General features: G+C 40.3%; 2 protein-coding genes across 2 annotated transcripts in view; one reads left to right on the forward strand and one right to left on the reverse strand.

Moving 5' to 3' along the window:
• Positions 1-12,534, reverse strand: part of Fid (class I SAM-dependent methyltransferase fire dancer) — a 63,445-nt gene that overhangs the window by 48,292 nt on the left and 2,619 nt on the right. The gene's annotated exons all lie outside the window — the stretch shown is intronic.
• The window catches only part of LOC143144511 (alpha-N-acetylgalactosaminidase), a 23,384-nt gene continuing 10,850 nt past the window's right edge, over positions 1-12,534 (forward strand). Inside the window, exon 1 of the mRNA XM_076307000.1 lies at positions 1-138. The gene's annotated coding sequence lies outside the window, so the exon portion shown is untranslated. The remainder of the gene's footprint in view (positions 139-12,534) is intronic.

Consider the following 12,534-nt stretch of genomic DNA (forward strand, 5'->3'; position numbering starts at 1 on the left):
AGTACGACAGAAGTTATCGAGCAACCTAGTATAATTGTAATAAAAGTGTTGGAATACTAAATGTTTGCAGTGAAGGTTCAAGAATGTTATTAAAAGGACTACGTACGAACCCCTTCGAGATTCTAATTTCGATTCGATGTAAGTACAAAGAACGAGTATTATTTTCTTGGAGTTAGATTTTTTCGTTTAAATTAAAAACATTGCATCGAAATGGTGAAACCACTGTGACGAAATTCGCGTTGTTTGTTTCCGTCTAATAATAAACTTGATAGATCGAGACCGGAAGCAATGTCGCGCGATCGGCGTCGCTTAAACGGGTTAAATAGCACGAGTAAACAAAAATTCAAAGCTATATTGAACCGTGACATCCGACATTGTTGTAACTGTGTCGCCTTGTTTCGTCATTGGGAAATTCGATCGTGAATATTTATCCACAATGTTGCTTTAACGGTAGAAAAAGTTATTTAAAAACCGAACCTACCCGTATGCGCATATTTTTCAAGAGGTGAAGCGTTAAAAACCTTCACTGCAGATGCAAATGTACATTGTACGTGCACATTATATTAATGCAACGCACCGTGTTGGTGCATATGAATTGTCATTGAATAATTGTGTCGACAGATGGTACTCGTTACGTACGAATTTAAAGGGTACACCTGCTCTCGCGGGTCGAACGCTATTCGTTCGATTCTAAGGTCGTACGTGTGCATTGTTTATCGAATAACGAATAAAACTGAAATTCGTGTAACACTTCTACGCGTGTTCGGGCGTGGACACGATCTATCCGAGCTAATTCGTTCGATGAAGGCACAGTGCCATATTTCGTTCTGAATGTACGAGTTAAAGAATTTCATCGAACGCGAGCTGCTCCATAATTTTCTGATTTTTAATCTCGATCAGGACGACAATTATTCAGTCTCACAAACGACTATCGTGGTTTTACCAGTACAATCTTTGATGTTGCAAACACGACTTTTTTGATGCAAGTTACGGAAATTTGTATCCGATCGACTGAAAATAAAATGAAACATTATTTTATTCGGAATACGAGTTACGAAATAATCTGGAGAAGAATTAAACGGCCGTTCGAATAAAATAATGTAGTCACTTGATATAACGTAAATAATATATTATCTTCGTAATTATTTTTCATATAATTTATTTGAGTAACACCTGGGTCTGACTTCTAAGACGAGTAAATACTTTATATTATATAGATTTCATCTTAAATACACGTTACACTGTTGGAAATAAATATTGACCGATTTCTAACACGAGTAAATACCTTACATTATATATAATATATTTCATCTCAAGTCCATATTGCACGATTTCTTTGAAATAAATATTGACCGATTTCTAACACGAGTAAATACCTTACGTTATATATATTTCATTTCAAATCCACGTTACACTTTTTGAAATAAATATTGCCTGATTTCTAACACAACTAAATACCTTACATTGTACATATTTCGTCTCAAGTCCAGTTACATTCTTCGAAATAAATATTACCCAATTTCAAACACAAGTAAATACTTGACACGATACAAATTTCGTCTGAAATCCACGTCAGATCGTTCGAAGTAAATATTTTTCTCCGAGAATGTTTCGCGTCTCTGTATTCAGAAGACATCGTCGGGTCCCACCGCGTAGAATCACCCTGTACACGGTTAATCCCAAACCCGATTCGCGTCGCGTGAACATCGAAGGATGTGTTCGCGGTCGTTCGTCGCGGAGGAAAGGGAAACGCGACGACAAGAATGGGAGCGTTCGGAGAACAACCGTCGAGAAAGAATCACAAGTCGAGAATGGACTTTCGCTCGTAACAACGGCCCTCGAGTGTATCACGAGACGGAATAATTGCACCGAAATGCAGCGAACGTGAATCGCGAGTCAAATTACCGTTCTAGAAACCTGAATAGAGGTAACGGCCGAGCGTTAATTCGCGACCGAATGCAGATGCAATCAACGATCGTTGATGGATCTATACGAAGATCGTTGCACCAAGGATTCTTCTCCGATCGTGGATCTTCCCTATTGTCGCGCCATTACCGCGCTCTAACGCGATCATTAGCCGCGAAGTAGCTAACCCAACCCGCGCCAGAGGAGACAAAGATGGAAGGGGATGGTCGTTTGTCAATTTCGAACAATTCCAGACTCGACGTTGAATCGTCCTACATTCCTTCGAAGAAGGAATCAAGTGGGTCACTACGGACCCCACGGTGATAGAGACGCTGGGGGACGATTGTTTTCAATTTCGAACAGTTCCAAACGCGACGTTGAATCGTCCCACATTCCTTTGGGGAAGCAAGGACGACGATCAAATGGGTCTTTTGTTCCTACGTTTACAATGTCGATTTATGGTTAAACCGAGATTGGTCGGACGACGGAGTGCCGAAGATTGGTTTTTTTTTTTTTTCTTTGCGAGAAACGTCCGTTTTCGAATATCGAGCGGAGGAACGATTGAACGACGAACGATCGAAACTCGAAGAATGAACGAGAATCTGGAGCTTCGAGAGCCGAGGAGAGGACGAGGAGAACGATGTGTTCGAGATACGGGAGACGAAACGAAAGTGGGTAACGTACAGGGAAGATTAGGAGAGCTTCAGGGAAACAAGTACGGTAAGGAATGAAAATAAAGATGTTTGCGGAACGTTTACGTTTAGGTGTACACGGAGGCACAGGTGTACGTGCGGAGTATCTCGCAAAGAAGGAAACGAGGGTAGTCAGAAATTAATAGTCGGAGCTGGACGTGGAAATATGGAAGAAGAGGATCGATACTGGATCGAATAGGGTAGAAAGAAACGTGGTTGCAAGAGGAAATATCGAACATTAAAGCAGTTGGTTGACAAAATGTGACTGGTAGCTTTCATACGACCAGAGGAACAATTTTGAATGCTGCGTCGATAATTCGACGTCGATGCGTTTTTCCCCTTTGATCTTCCAACCCCATTGATCCGCGACCCGTAGCTAACTGATAATGGTGTTCGACTCCATATATCTATCTTTCGATCGTATAAGCATCTCTTTGCGAATATCGGATGAAGAGAGTGCACGTTCAAAAACCAGCTGCATTGCCCGATAGTTTCACCTGATAAATGAAATACACGAGTTAGGATTCCGGTCCTTAGAATATTTTCAGTGGTTAATGTTCGGCTCTGTCTATTAACAGCGTTAATTTATCATCGATAACGCAATCCATTCTGTAGGTATTAATTATATCATAATATTAGGAACGACTCGATTGGTAAAATACTATCGCGTGCGAAACGAAACATTCGAGTTGGAATTCTGATACCTACAATATTTTCACGTTAGTATTTACGTTCTCCATCATTGGTTCTACATATCGAGAGAATTAATTTGTAATTTGTGGCTAGGTGCCAATGATGTTGAACTTGCAAGGTTTCTGTCGTTCGATTAACGACATTTGATCATCTTTAAATTCACCTTCAGGAATAAAGTAGCTTAATTTGGATAATTATTGGACAACGACCTAGATAGCTCAATTTGGATAATTATTGGACAATGACCTAGGTAGCTTAATTTGGATAATTATTGAGCAATGACCTAGGTAGCTTAATTTGGATAATTATTGGACAATGACCCAGGTTGCTTAATTTGGATAATTATTGGGCAATGACCCAAGTAGCTTAATTTGAATAATTATTGGACAATGACCCAGGTAGCTTAATTTGGATAATTATTGGACAATGACCCAGGTAGCTTAATTTGGATAATTATTGGACAATGACCCAGGTAGCTTAATTTGGATAATTATTGGACAACGATCTAGGCAGCTTAATTTGAATAATTATTGGACAATGACCCAGGTAGCTTAATTTGGCCAATTATTGGAGCAATTTTCTACCAGAAAAATTGTCCAACGAATTCCCAATCTTTTTCTTCCGAATGGTCTCAGTTCCTGCGAAGATTCTATCAGGAAGATGATCGTTATCCTTCAACAATGTCCAAAGCAAGGTATTCTCATAACGTCAGGCGGTCTTTCGTGGAACAGGTTCCACCTAATAGAAATTTCATGCGTGTTGCAAGATTCGGCTCATTTGCATCTAGAACGACACAGTTCGCTAAAATACGCGACGTCTGGTTGCGACACGATATTCTAATTTAATTGTTCAAAATCGGGCCCACGGTGCAGAATATTTTTAATTGGCCAACGAATAGGTGTATTTGTCGGTGCTAATAAGAAGAAAAGGAAAACTCTCCGCTCTATTTCTGTATCCACTTTTTTTTACCCAACCTGGTTGCCCAACGCGATATTTTGCCACGTAATTGCACAATTTACCGTGAAAAGGGCGAACGAGCTCGAGAAGCGGCTCGTCGTCTGTCGAGGATCGAAAATTTTGTAACATCCCGATTAACACGGAAACGAGTTTCACTTTTCTTTCCGTTACGTTACGAGTTTACGCGACACAGCCGCAATTTTCACTCCCGGACCAACGAAACCGCTGTTGCAAAGCTTGACGGTACCTACGTGGGCCGCATAACAAAATTCAAGGTAAATACTTTGTCTATTAATAAACCACGGCGAAGAAATGCGAAAACACGGGACGAAGGACAAACGCGATGCCGATTCGTGGAAAGACGGTCGAATTGATTCGGAGAATCGAAATTTGACCCGGAGATTGGTCTCTTTTTGCAACATCGGCTGTCTCGGCTGTCCCGTAGACATCGTAATTCATTGCGATAAAAAATTGACACAGTCGATCGGTCACGTATCGTTTTATAAATAAATAGACGAATAAAAGTTATTCGAAAATGTCACGATCTGAATCACCGGGGTCGTTAATTATTCCTACATTGTTACCGTGCGAGTGTTCACCGTGTGCGTCGGAATAAAAACGAAACCGGAAATAGTACTTTTTGCACGAGGCGTACGTAAAATCGTGAGCCACTGCTGGGATCGGTTGTTTGAGAAACATCCCTTGGAAATTGAATCGTTTGTGTGCGAAATAAATGAAGTCGAGGGGCAGTACTTTGAGGCAGACACGGGTCTTTAGATGAATAAATAAAAAATGTTTACGAGCCACAAATTGACTAGTTCGTCTTTGTCGACCGGCGAGTTGAACTTTCGCGACGAGTTAACTCGACGTGCACAATCGACAAGTTAAACATTTGCGACGAGTTAACTCGTCGTTCCCAATCGACAAGTTAAACATTTGCGACGAGTTAACTCGTCGTACCCAATCGACAAGTTAAACATTTGCGACGAGTTAACTCGTCGTGCACAATCGACAAGTTAAACATTTGCGACGAGTTAACTCGTCGTACCCAATCGACAAGTTAAACATTTGCGACGAGTTAACTCGTCGTGCACAATCGACAAGTTAAACATTTGCGACGAGTGAACTCGTCGTGCACAATCGACAAGTTAAACATTTGCGACGAGTTAACTCGTCGTACCCAATCGACAAGTTAAACATTTGCGAGACGAGTTAACTCGTCATAGTGAACCGATAAATTATGCTTTTGCAACGAGTTGACTCGTCAACTCCCAACTAACAAATTAAATTTTCGGGACGAGTTAATTCGTCCTACTCAAAGGACGAGTTGAACTTTCGCGACGAGTTAACTCGTCTCGCCCAATGAAAAGGCAGTCTCGAACGACGAGTTAACTCGTCCTTCCAGTTAACGAAATAAACTCGTCGTGTGAATTTACGAACGACGAATTAACTCGTCCTCCCCGTGTAACAGGTTACACTTTCGCGACGAGTTAACTCGTTCTGGCTGATCGACGGGTCAAAAGAGCATATTTAGTAATTTTTAAACGAGTTAATAATTCTTATACAAGTTAGTATTTCTTAAACGAGTTAGTAATCGTTAAACGAGTTAGTAATTCTTAAACGAGTTAACGATTCTTAAATAAGTAAGCAATTCTGAAACAAGTTAGTAATTCTTAAATAAGTTAGTAATTCATAAACGAGTTAGTATTTCTTAAACGAGATAGTAATCGTTAAACGAGTTAGTAATTCTTAAACGAGTTAATGATTCTTAAATAAGTAAGCAATTCTGAAACGAGTTAGTAATTCTTAAATAAGTGAGTAATTCATAAACGAGTTAGTAACTCTTAAAGAAGTAAGTAATTCTTAAACGAGTTAATAATCCTTAAACGAGTCAATAATTCCCAAACGAGTCAGTAATTCTTAAACGAGTTACTAGTTCTTCGAAAACGTGCGGTCCAGTAACTCTTGTACGTTTAGTGATTCTGAAATTCTTAACGAGCAATAAATCAAAACCAACCCTCTTCTAATTGCCTGTACGGCTTGGTGCAATACCACTTTCTCCAGTGCCGAAGAAACCTGCGAATACGTGGTGTATAATTCGCAATGTACGCGAATCGTGCATTTGATGGCGCGAGGCGAAAAGTTTCGTTTCGTCGATGTACCGTGACGAATTAACGTTCCGTCAAAGAGTAGGATTTTATTTTCGAGTGGCGATGAGCGTCGTCGCGTGAGCAAACGAAGAATCGTGAAGTTTTCGAAGCGCTCGCCACGAGTATAGTTACCATACGGATAATAATCGCGTAGCTGACGGAAATCTTGATACCGCGGCGTGTACAAAACGATCGCCGCAGTAATTATACGCGAACGACGACGAAAGTAAAACCGTCGGCTCTGTCACGAGCCACGGTGAAAAAGTAATTAATTATTTCCTGGTATTGCTTACGCGTTACGTTCCCATACACGTAAACGTCCCGAATCGACTACTCGAGGAACTCGAGCCAGGTAAACTGTAAACAGCCCTGAAATTGTTCACTCGTTTCGATATAAACGTATCTATCTCGAACAAGAATCTCACCGAACTCTACACGACCAATTTAATCGTATTAATAATAGAATCGTATATTTTATAAAATCAACTATTTTCCACTCTATCTGGAACTGTGGTCGGAATTTACTTTCTATATTTACAAAGTATCTTTCTAATATATTATATCGTAACGTGTAAATATATGGGTGTTCGGAAAGTCGTTTCGTTTTGTTTGGTGAAAACGAAACACGACTTTTTTACACTGTACAAACATTTCATTAAATTATATATTCTCCATTTTGGAAAACGAAATCACTTTCCGAACAACTTAATAAATAAATTAAAATTATCAGAGGAAAAGTTTGAGCAAAAACATATCGAAATTTTTCGCCAAAAATTGAACAGTTTCGAACATTGACACGAATTCGGTCCAGCCATCGAGTTTGTATATTTTCGACGAGATTTTTCTGTGAACGATGCAAAAGTTTTGCGAAGTTTGAAGTAAAATAACGCCAGACTAATAGAGGAAATTGTTCGTAAGAGGCAGCAACGAAATCGATAACTTAATATAGTTAAATTTAATTCGACGCACACGTTTCGAACAACGCGAACGTTATTGTTTACGCTTAATGAACAATGTCGAAGATCAAGTCGGGTAATTGTGGGGGGAAAAGCATTGCACTCGTTTAGTTGCGGTTCGAGTTACCAGCAGTAGAACACGACCGTTTGCGATCAGCCACGTTGAAAGTACCTCGCTTCTAAAGGTCAATCGCCCCGGTCTGAAATTAATATCTTCTGCGCGAAGAAATGTTGCCCACGGAAGCTAAGTGGTCCTTGCCAACGCCAATTATTTTAGCATTTAGTTGTTCCATGAAATCGGAACCAATAAACCGAACCGATTTCGTCAAGATTTCGTGAAATTGATTTGCATCCACAATGGTGAAGTAATATTTACCGTGCTTACAATATACGGTATACATTATTCCACTTATATATTTTAATACGGTATATATTATTAGATTGTTCGGAAAGTAATTTCCCAAAATGGAGAATAAAGAAATGATTCAATAAAATATTTACACGCTCTAAAAAAATTTAAGTTTCATTCTCACCAAAAAAACCAAATGACTTTCCGAACAACACAGTATTATACGTATATATTTACGATAACGATAGTTTATTCGTCTCTATAGCGATAGTTTATTTATTTCTACATTTTGATGCACAAAGAGAGATACAATTTCTACAATACAAAGGTCCAGTGAATAAAATTTCCACGTCGTATAAATAATTAACGACTCTTCGGAATTTGAATTCGCAACGTCGATCGAAAACGTAGCTTTCTACAAACGAATTTCATTCGACGCTTTCGACTCACCTGTCGACCCGTGTAAACAATCGTACGAAGAAATTCGAGCGCGACCGTAAAAGAAACTTGCGCGATCACCGTGAAATTTCTAATAATTTCGGGATTCAATAGAACCCCGATATCTTCGCGAGAAATGATTAATACTGCAATTGTTGTCCATTGTTCTCGTCGAAATTGCCGGTTGACGTTAATCTGCGAGTGAAACGAAATCACGGCCACAGAACATCGATCGTTCGACTTTGTCTCGGGCAATGGCGCGACCATTGGAATTTCGAACGAGCAACATTTTTTTATCTCGTGGAGAAATATCACATTTTTTGTTTCTTTTCTTCTCGCACGATTTGAGATTTATTCGACAAACGTCGAAAGAAATTTTTGCAACTCTTTCGTACGAAGAAGAGGACATCTGGTCCCCGTGGTCCCCTCAGGTTGCGCTATTGGGCCCGGAACACGAACGAAACCGAGTACTATAATAGAAAGTATCGAGAGACGGAAGCGGTTGACACGGTGCAACTGGATACACCCGTATAACGCGGTGTCCGTTAGTTTGTAATCAGATTTTCATCGCGGCCAACACGATGAACAATTTGAAGCGGAAAGAATCCTCGTAACCCTTTCTAATCGGGCCCGAGTTCCAATAGCAACGCGTTACAACCAGCTCGCGAATCTATCGGGACGACAACTATGATTGACAATAAAGTTCGATCGACGAAAATTCATTTTTTTTTTTTATCGAGAAATATTGGAATCTCGATAAGAGAAACATTCTCGCGAAGTAGAAGAGACTATTGCGTTCTTACGGGGAATTAAATATAATTTCTTGCACAAGGGAACGAGTAGAATCCTAATGACACTTACGAGAGACCGTTTCGTGAGAGATATTTACCTTGAAAAAGATTTAAAGAAAAAAAGAAAAAGACGATGGAGCAAGAAGTCTCGAACGAAAAAATTCCGCGTCGATATTCCTTATTTACTTTCACGCAAGGAATTTTCTTTCGAAATTGAACAGAATATTTTCAGAACAGTGCATGTGTACCGTGCAAACATAGTCGAACGGGAAACAAAGACTTCAAAGCTTTCGACGCACGATCTTAATAATTGTTCGCACAAAAGAAGCGGTTTCGGCGATTGTTAAATATTCACGCGCAATTTTGCACGAGCTCTGCTCCGACCATTCGAGACGAAGAAACAACGACACGTGAGCATACACGCGAGTTTGGCTCGTCGAGTGTTTTCGTTTCTCGAGGTTAGATATTTTCTCTTTCGTTGGAGGATCTCGCAGACGTAAATAAAAGTCTCGAAGAATCTCGTGTTGCCTGTTAAGCAGTGACGTTGCGGAGTGATTCGTTAGAAAATTGAAATTTATGCACGAGTGTAGTTAGGTACAGAACGTTCGAACAGTGTCGAATTGTGGAACCGTGGTGTAAGATAATGATATCCACGGCCCCGTGAGATCCAATATCGATGTCCGCGGACTCTTGAGACGCCATACAAGCATTCTCAAATCCATGGGACACGATAGAAACGTCCTTCGTATTCGTGAGACTCGATAGAAACATCCTCTGGACTCGTGAGACCCGATGCAAACATCCATGAATCCATAGAACTCGATCGAAGCATTTTTCGGACTTGTGAGACTCTACACGAACATCCTCGGTCCCACTACCTACATCCTCGGTCTCGTGAGACCCGATACAAACATCCATGAATCCATAGAACTTGATCAAAACATCCCTCGGACTTGTGAGACTCTACACGAACATCATCGGTCCCACTACAAGCATCCTCGGACTCGTGAGACCCGATACAAACATCCATGAATCCATAGAACTAGATCGAAACATCCCTCGGACTTGTGAGACTCTACACGAACATCCTCGGTTCCACTACAAGTATCCTCGGACTCGTGAGACCCGATACAAACATCCATGAATCCATAGAACTTGATCGAAACATCCCTCGGACTTGTGAGACTCTACACGAACATCCTTGGGGTCGTGATACTCGATACGAACATCCCCGGTTACAGCAACGCTTCGTGCATAATGTTCGCGAAAATGTAAAAGGTTTCTTCGCATTCTTCAGCTGTACCGTTGCACTCGTGAAAAGAAATGAAGTCGTAGAAAAATAGACACTATTCTTCTCCACAATTCTTCTCAATGTTTAACCAAATTCGAGACACAATCCGTCCCAATTTGCGAGACTCATCCTGCGTATAGCAAGAGCGAAGCGATCGAAACGATCGGTGTTTCGAAATACTGGAAGGTACGTTACCCTTTAACGATCTCTGTTACACAGTGGTACCCAACGAACGATTCCCCGGAAATAATTGAAATTAAAATCGCGACTTCTTGACCCGTATTCAACCGAACTTGAAACCTTTCGAAAATAAACCCACGACTCGATTCGACACCATGTAAATCAAAGTCTGACCCGACGTTGGCGCCTTCCGCTGCCGACAACGGGTTTATTCTTGGCATGCTTGAATTTCTTATCGGGGGGGAAGTTCGAGCTCCGATCCCCGTGTATCGATGAAGAAGGGGCGACGGGGGTGGTTACGGGGCCATTTATTCCGCCGCGGAATATGCTAAAAATAGAAAGAGAGAACGTCGACGAAACGTATGCGAACCGAGCGTGACACAGAGAACAAGTTAGGGGTGGGTTGAGCGTAGGAGAGACGGTGGTAATCCGATGACGAGGAAACTAGGGATGAAGAAGGGTCAGGGAGAGAGCGAGCCAGGGGGTGGCCGAGGGGGTGGCTACGAACGCTACAGACGATTGAAATACTCAGCTGTGGGGGTGTAAAGGGGCGTCAGCAGTGACGTGACGACGCTACGCAAGGGTGGGGGGATCACTGCGATGGGATATGGTGTACCGTGGCGCGATAGGGGCTAGCGATGGCTACGAACCCTTCTCTCGACTCTTACGGAATTCGAACACGGAATTTTTTTCAACATCTTTAACACTCTCTTTGCTTTTAAACAATTCGTACCTCGTGTTCCGAAGATTCGCACCAACGCGTCAATTAATTTCAACCTTCCCTCAACCGTGGAATACTAGGTTGTTCGATAAGTTTTGTCGTTTCTTCCATTGTAGAAAAATATTGGGTTGTTCGGAAAGTAATTTCGTTTTTTTTTTTTTTTTTTTTTTTTTTTTTTGTGAAAATGAAACACGGTTTTTTTAGAACGTATAAACATTTTATCAAATTGTATATTCTCAATTTTGGAAAACGAAATTACTTTTCAAACAAGCCAATACTATGACACTTCAACTTTGAATAATTGTAAATATACGAACGAGTCGATGTCTGCATGAAACTTTACACGTGTTCATCAAACAGTAGTAACATCTTTAGAAGAAGAAAACGAATCTAATAGCTCCATTTCTTATCGAACGAGAAAATTCATTTAGCAACCAATTACAATCGTTTCGTACGAAACTCTATATTACGAATTTATTGTAAATTATTTTTCCCCCGTGATGGTACACGATTCTTCTCATCGAAGTTGTTAATCCCTTCGAGACGGATACTTTGTTATTTGAAATTCAAAAACATCCAAGGAGCTTCGTTGTCTATCGACAAAGGTAATAGGCTTTCGTTGCACCATAAATGGAAGAATTAAATAAAACACGATATGCAAAGATAAACGTACAGTTACCAGGCACAGGATACAATTGTTCACCTAACTCGGCATACAAGTCGATGAAATTGTTGCCAATACGAGATTATTCGAGCAGAATTTTAAAATCCGTTTACATGCACGGATAAAGTATCCCGGAGCTATCACTCGACAATTGAAGAACGCTATCAGTTATATATTATTATCGGGACGAGGATATGTATATACTGTATATATTTGAGAATCTCGAGGGATAATTCCTCTTCGCTGTATAATATTGAACGCGGCCGAACAGAGACCCTTCTTAACCTAGTATACAAATAGAATCGGTAAAATGTAATCTGTACATATATAAAACTCAAGTTCTATCCGCTCGTTTGATTTCGTGAATACCTTCGATCGTTATCGCCGTGAAAACTGTTAACGAAGATTTTTTTTTTCAGCGAACGCAAATATACAAAATCGTGTAAAAGTTAAGTTCTCTATCGAGTAAGAATGATTTTTAAAAATTACGACAAAAATAGATTCGCTAAAATAAAGTGAAATATACGTTAAGTTTTCAACACGATCTTTCCATGTTTTTCGTAATTATTTTCAATAATTGGTGAAACACGAACATCAGTTTCATCGATCAACGTTGTACGTTCCGTTAAAATATATTAAATTACATCTGTAAAGGAATACGATATTCGTTGGGCAAAAATGATCCCCTCGGAGAACCACTGAAAACCCTCTAAATTTTCCCCCAAAACGAGCCATCGGGTAAACAAA

The sequence above is a fragment of the Ptiloglossa arizonensis genome, chromosome 3 (genome assembly GCF_051014685.1).
Source record: "Ptiloglossa arizonensis isolate GNS036 chromosome 3, iyPtiAriz1_principal, whole genome shotgun sequence".
NCBI classification, from domain to species: domain Eukaryota; kingdom Metazoa; phylum Arthropoda; class Insecta; order Hymenoptera; family Colletidae; genus Ptiloglossa; species Ptiloglossa arizonensis.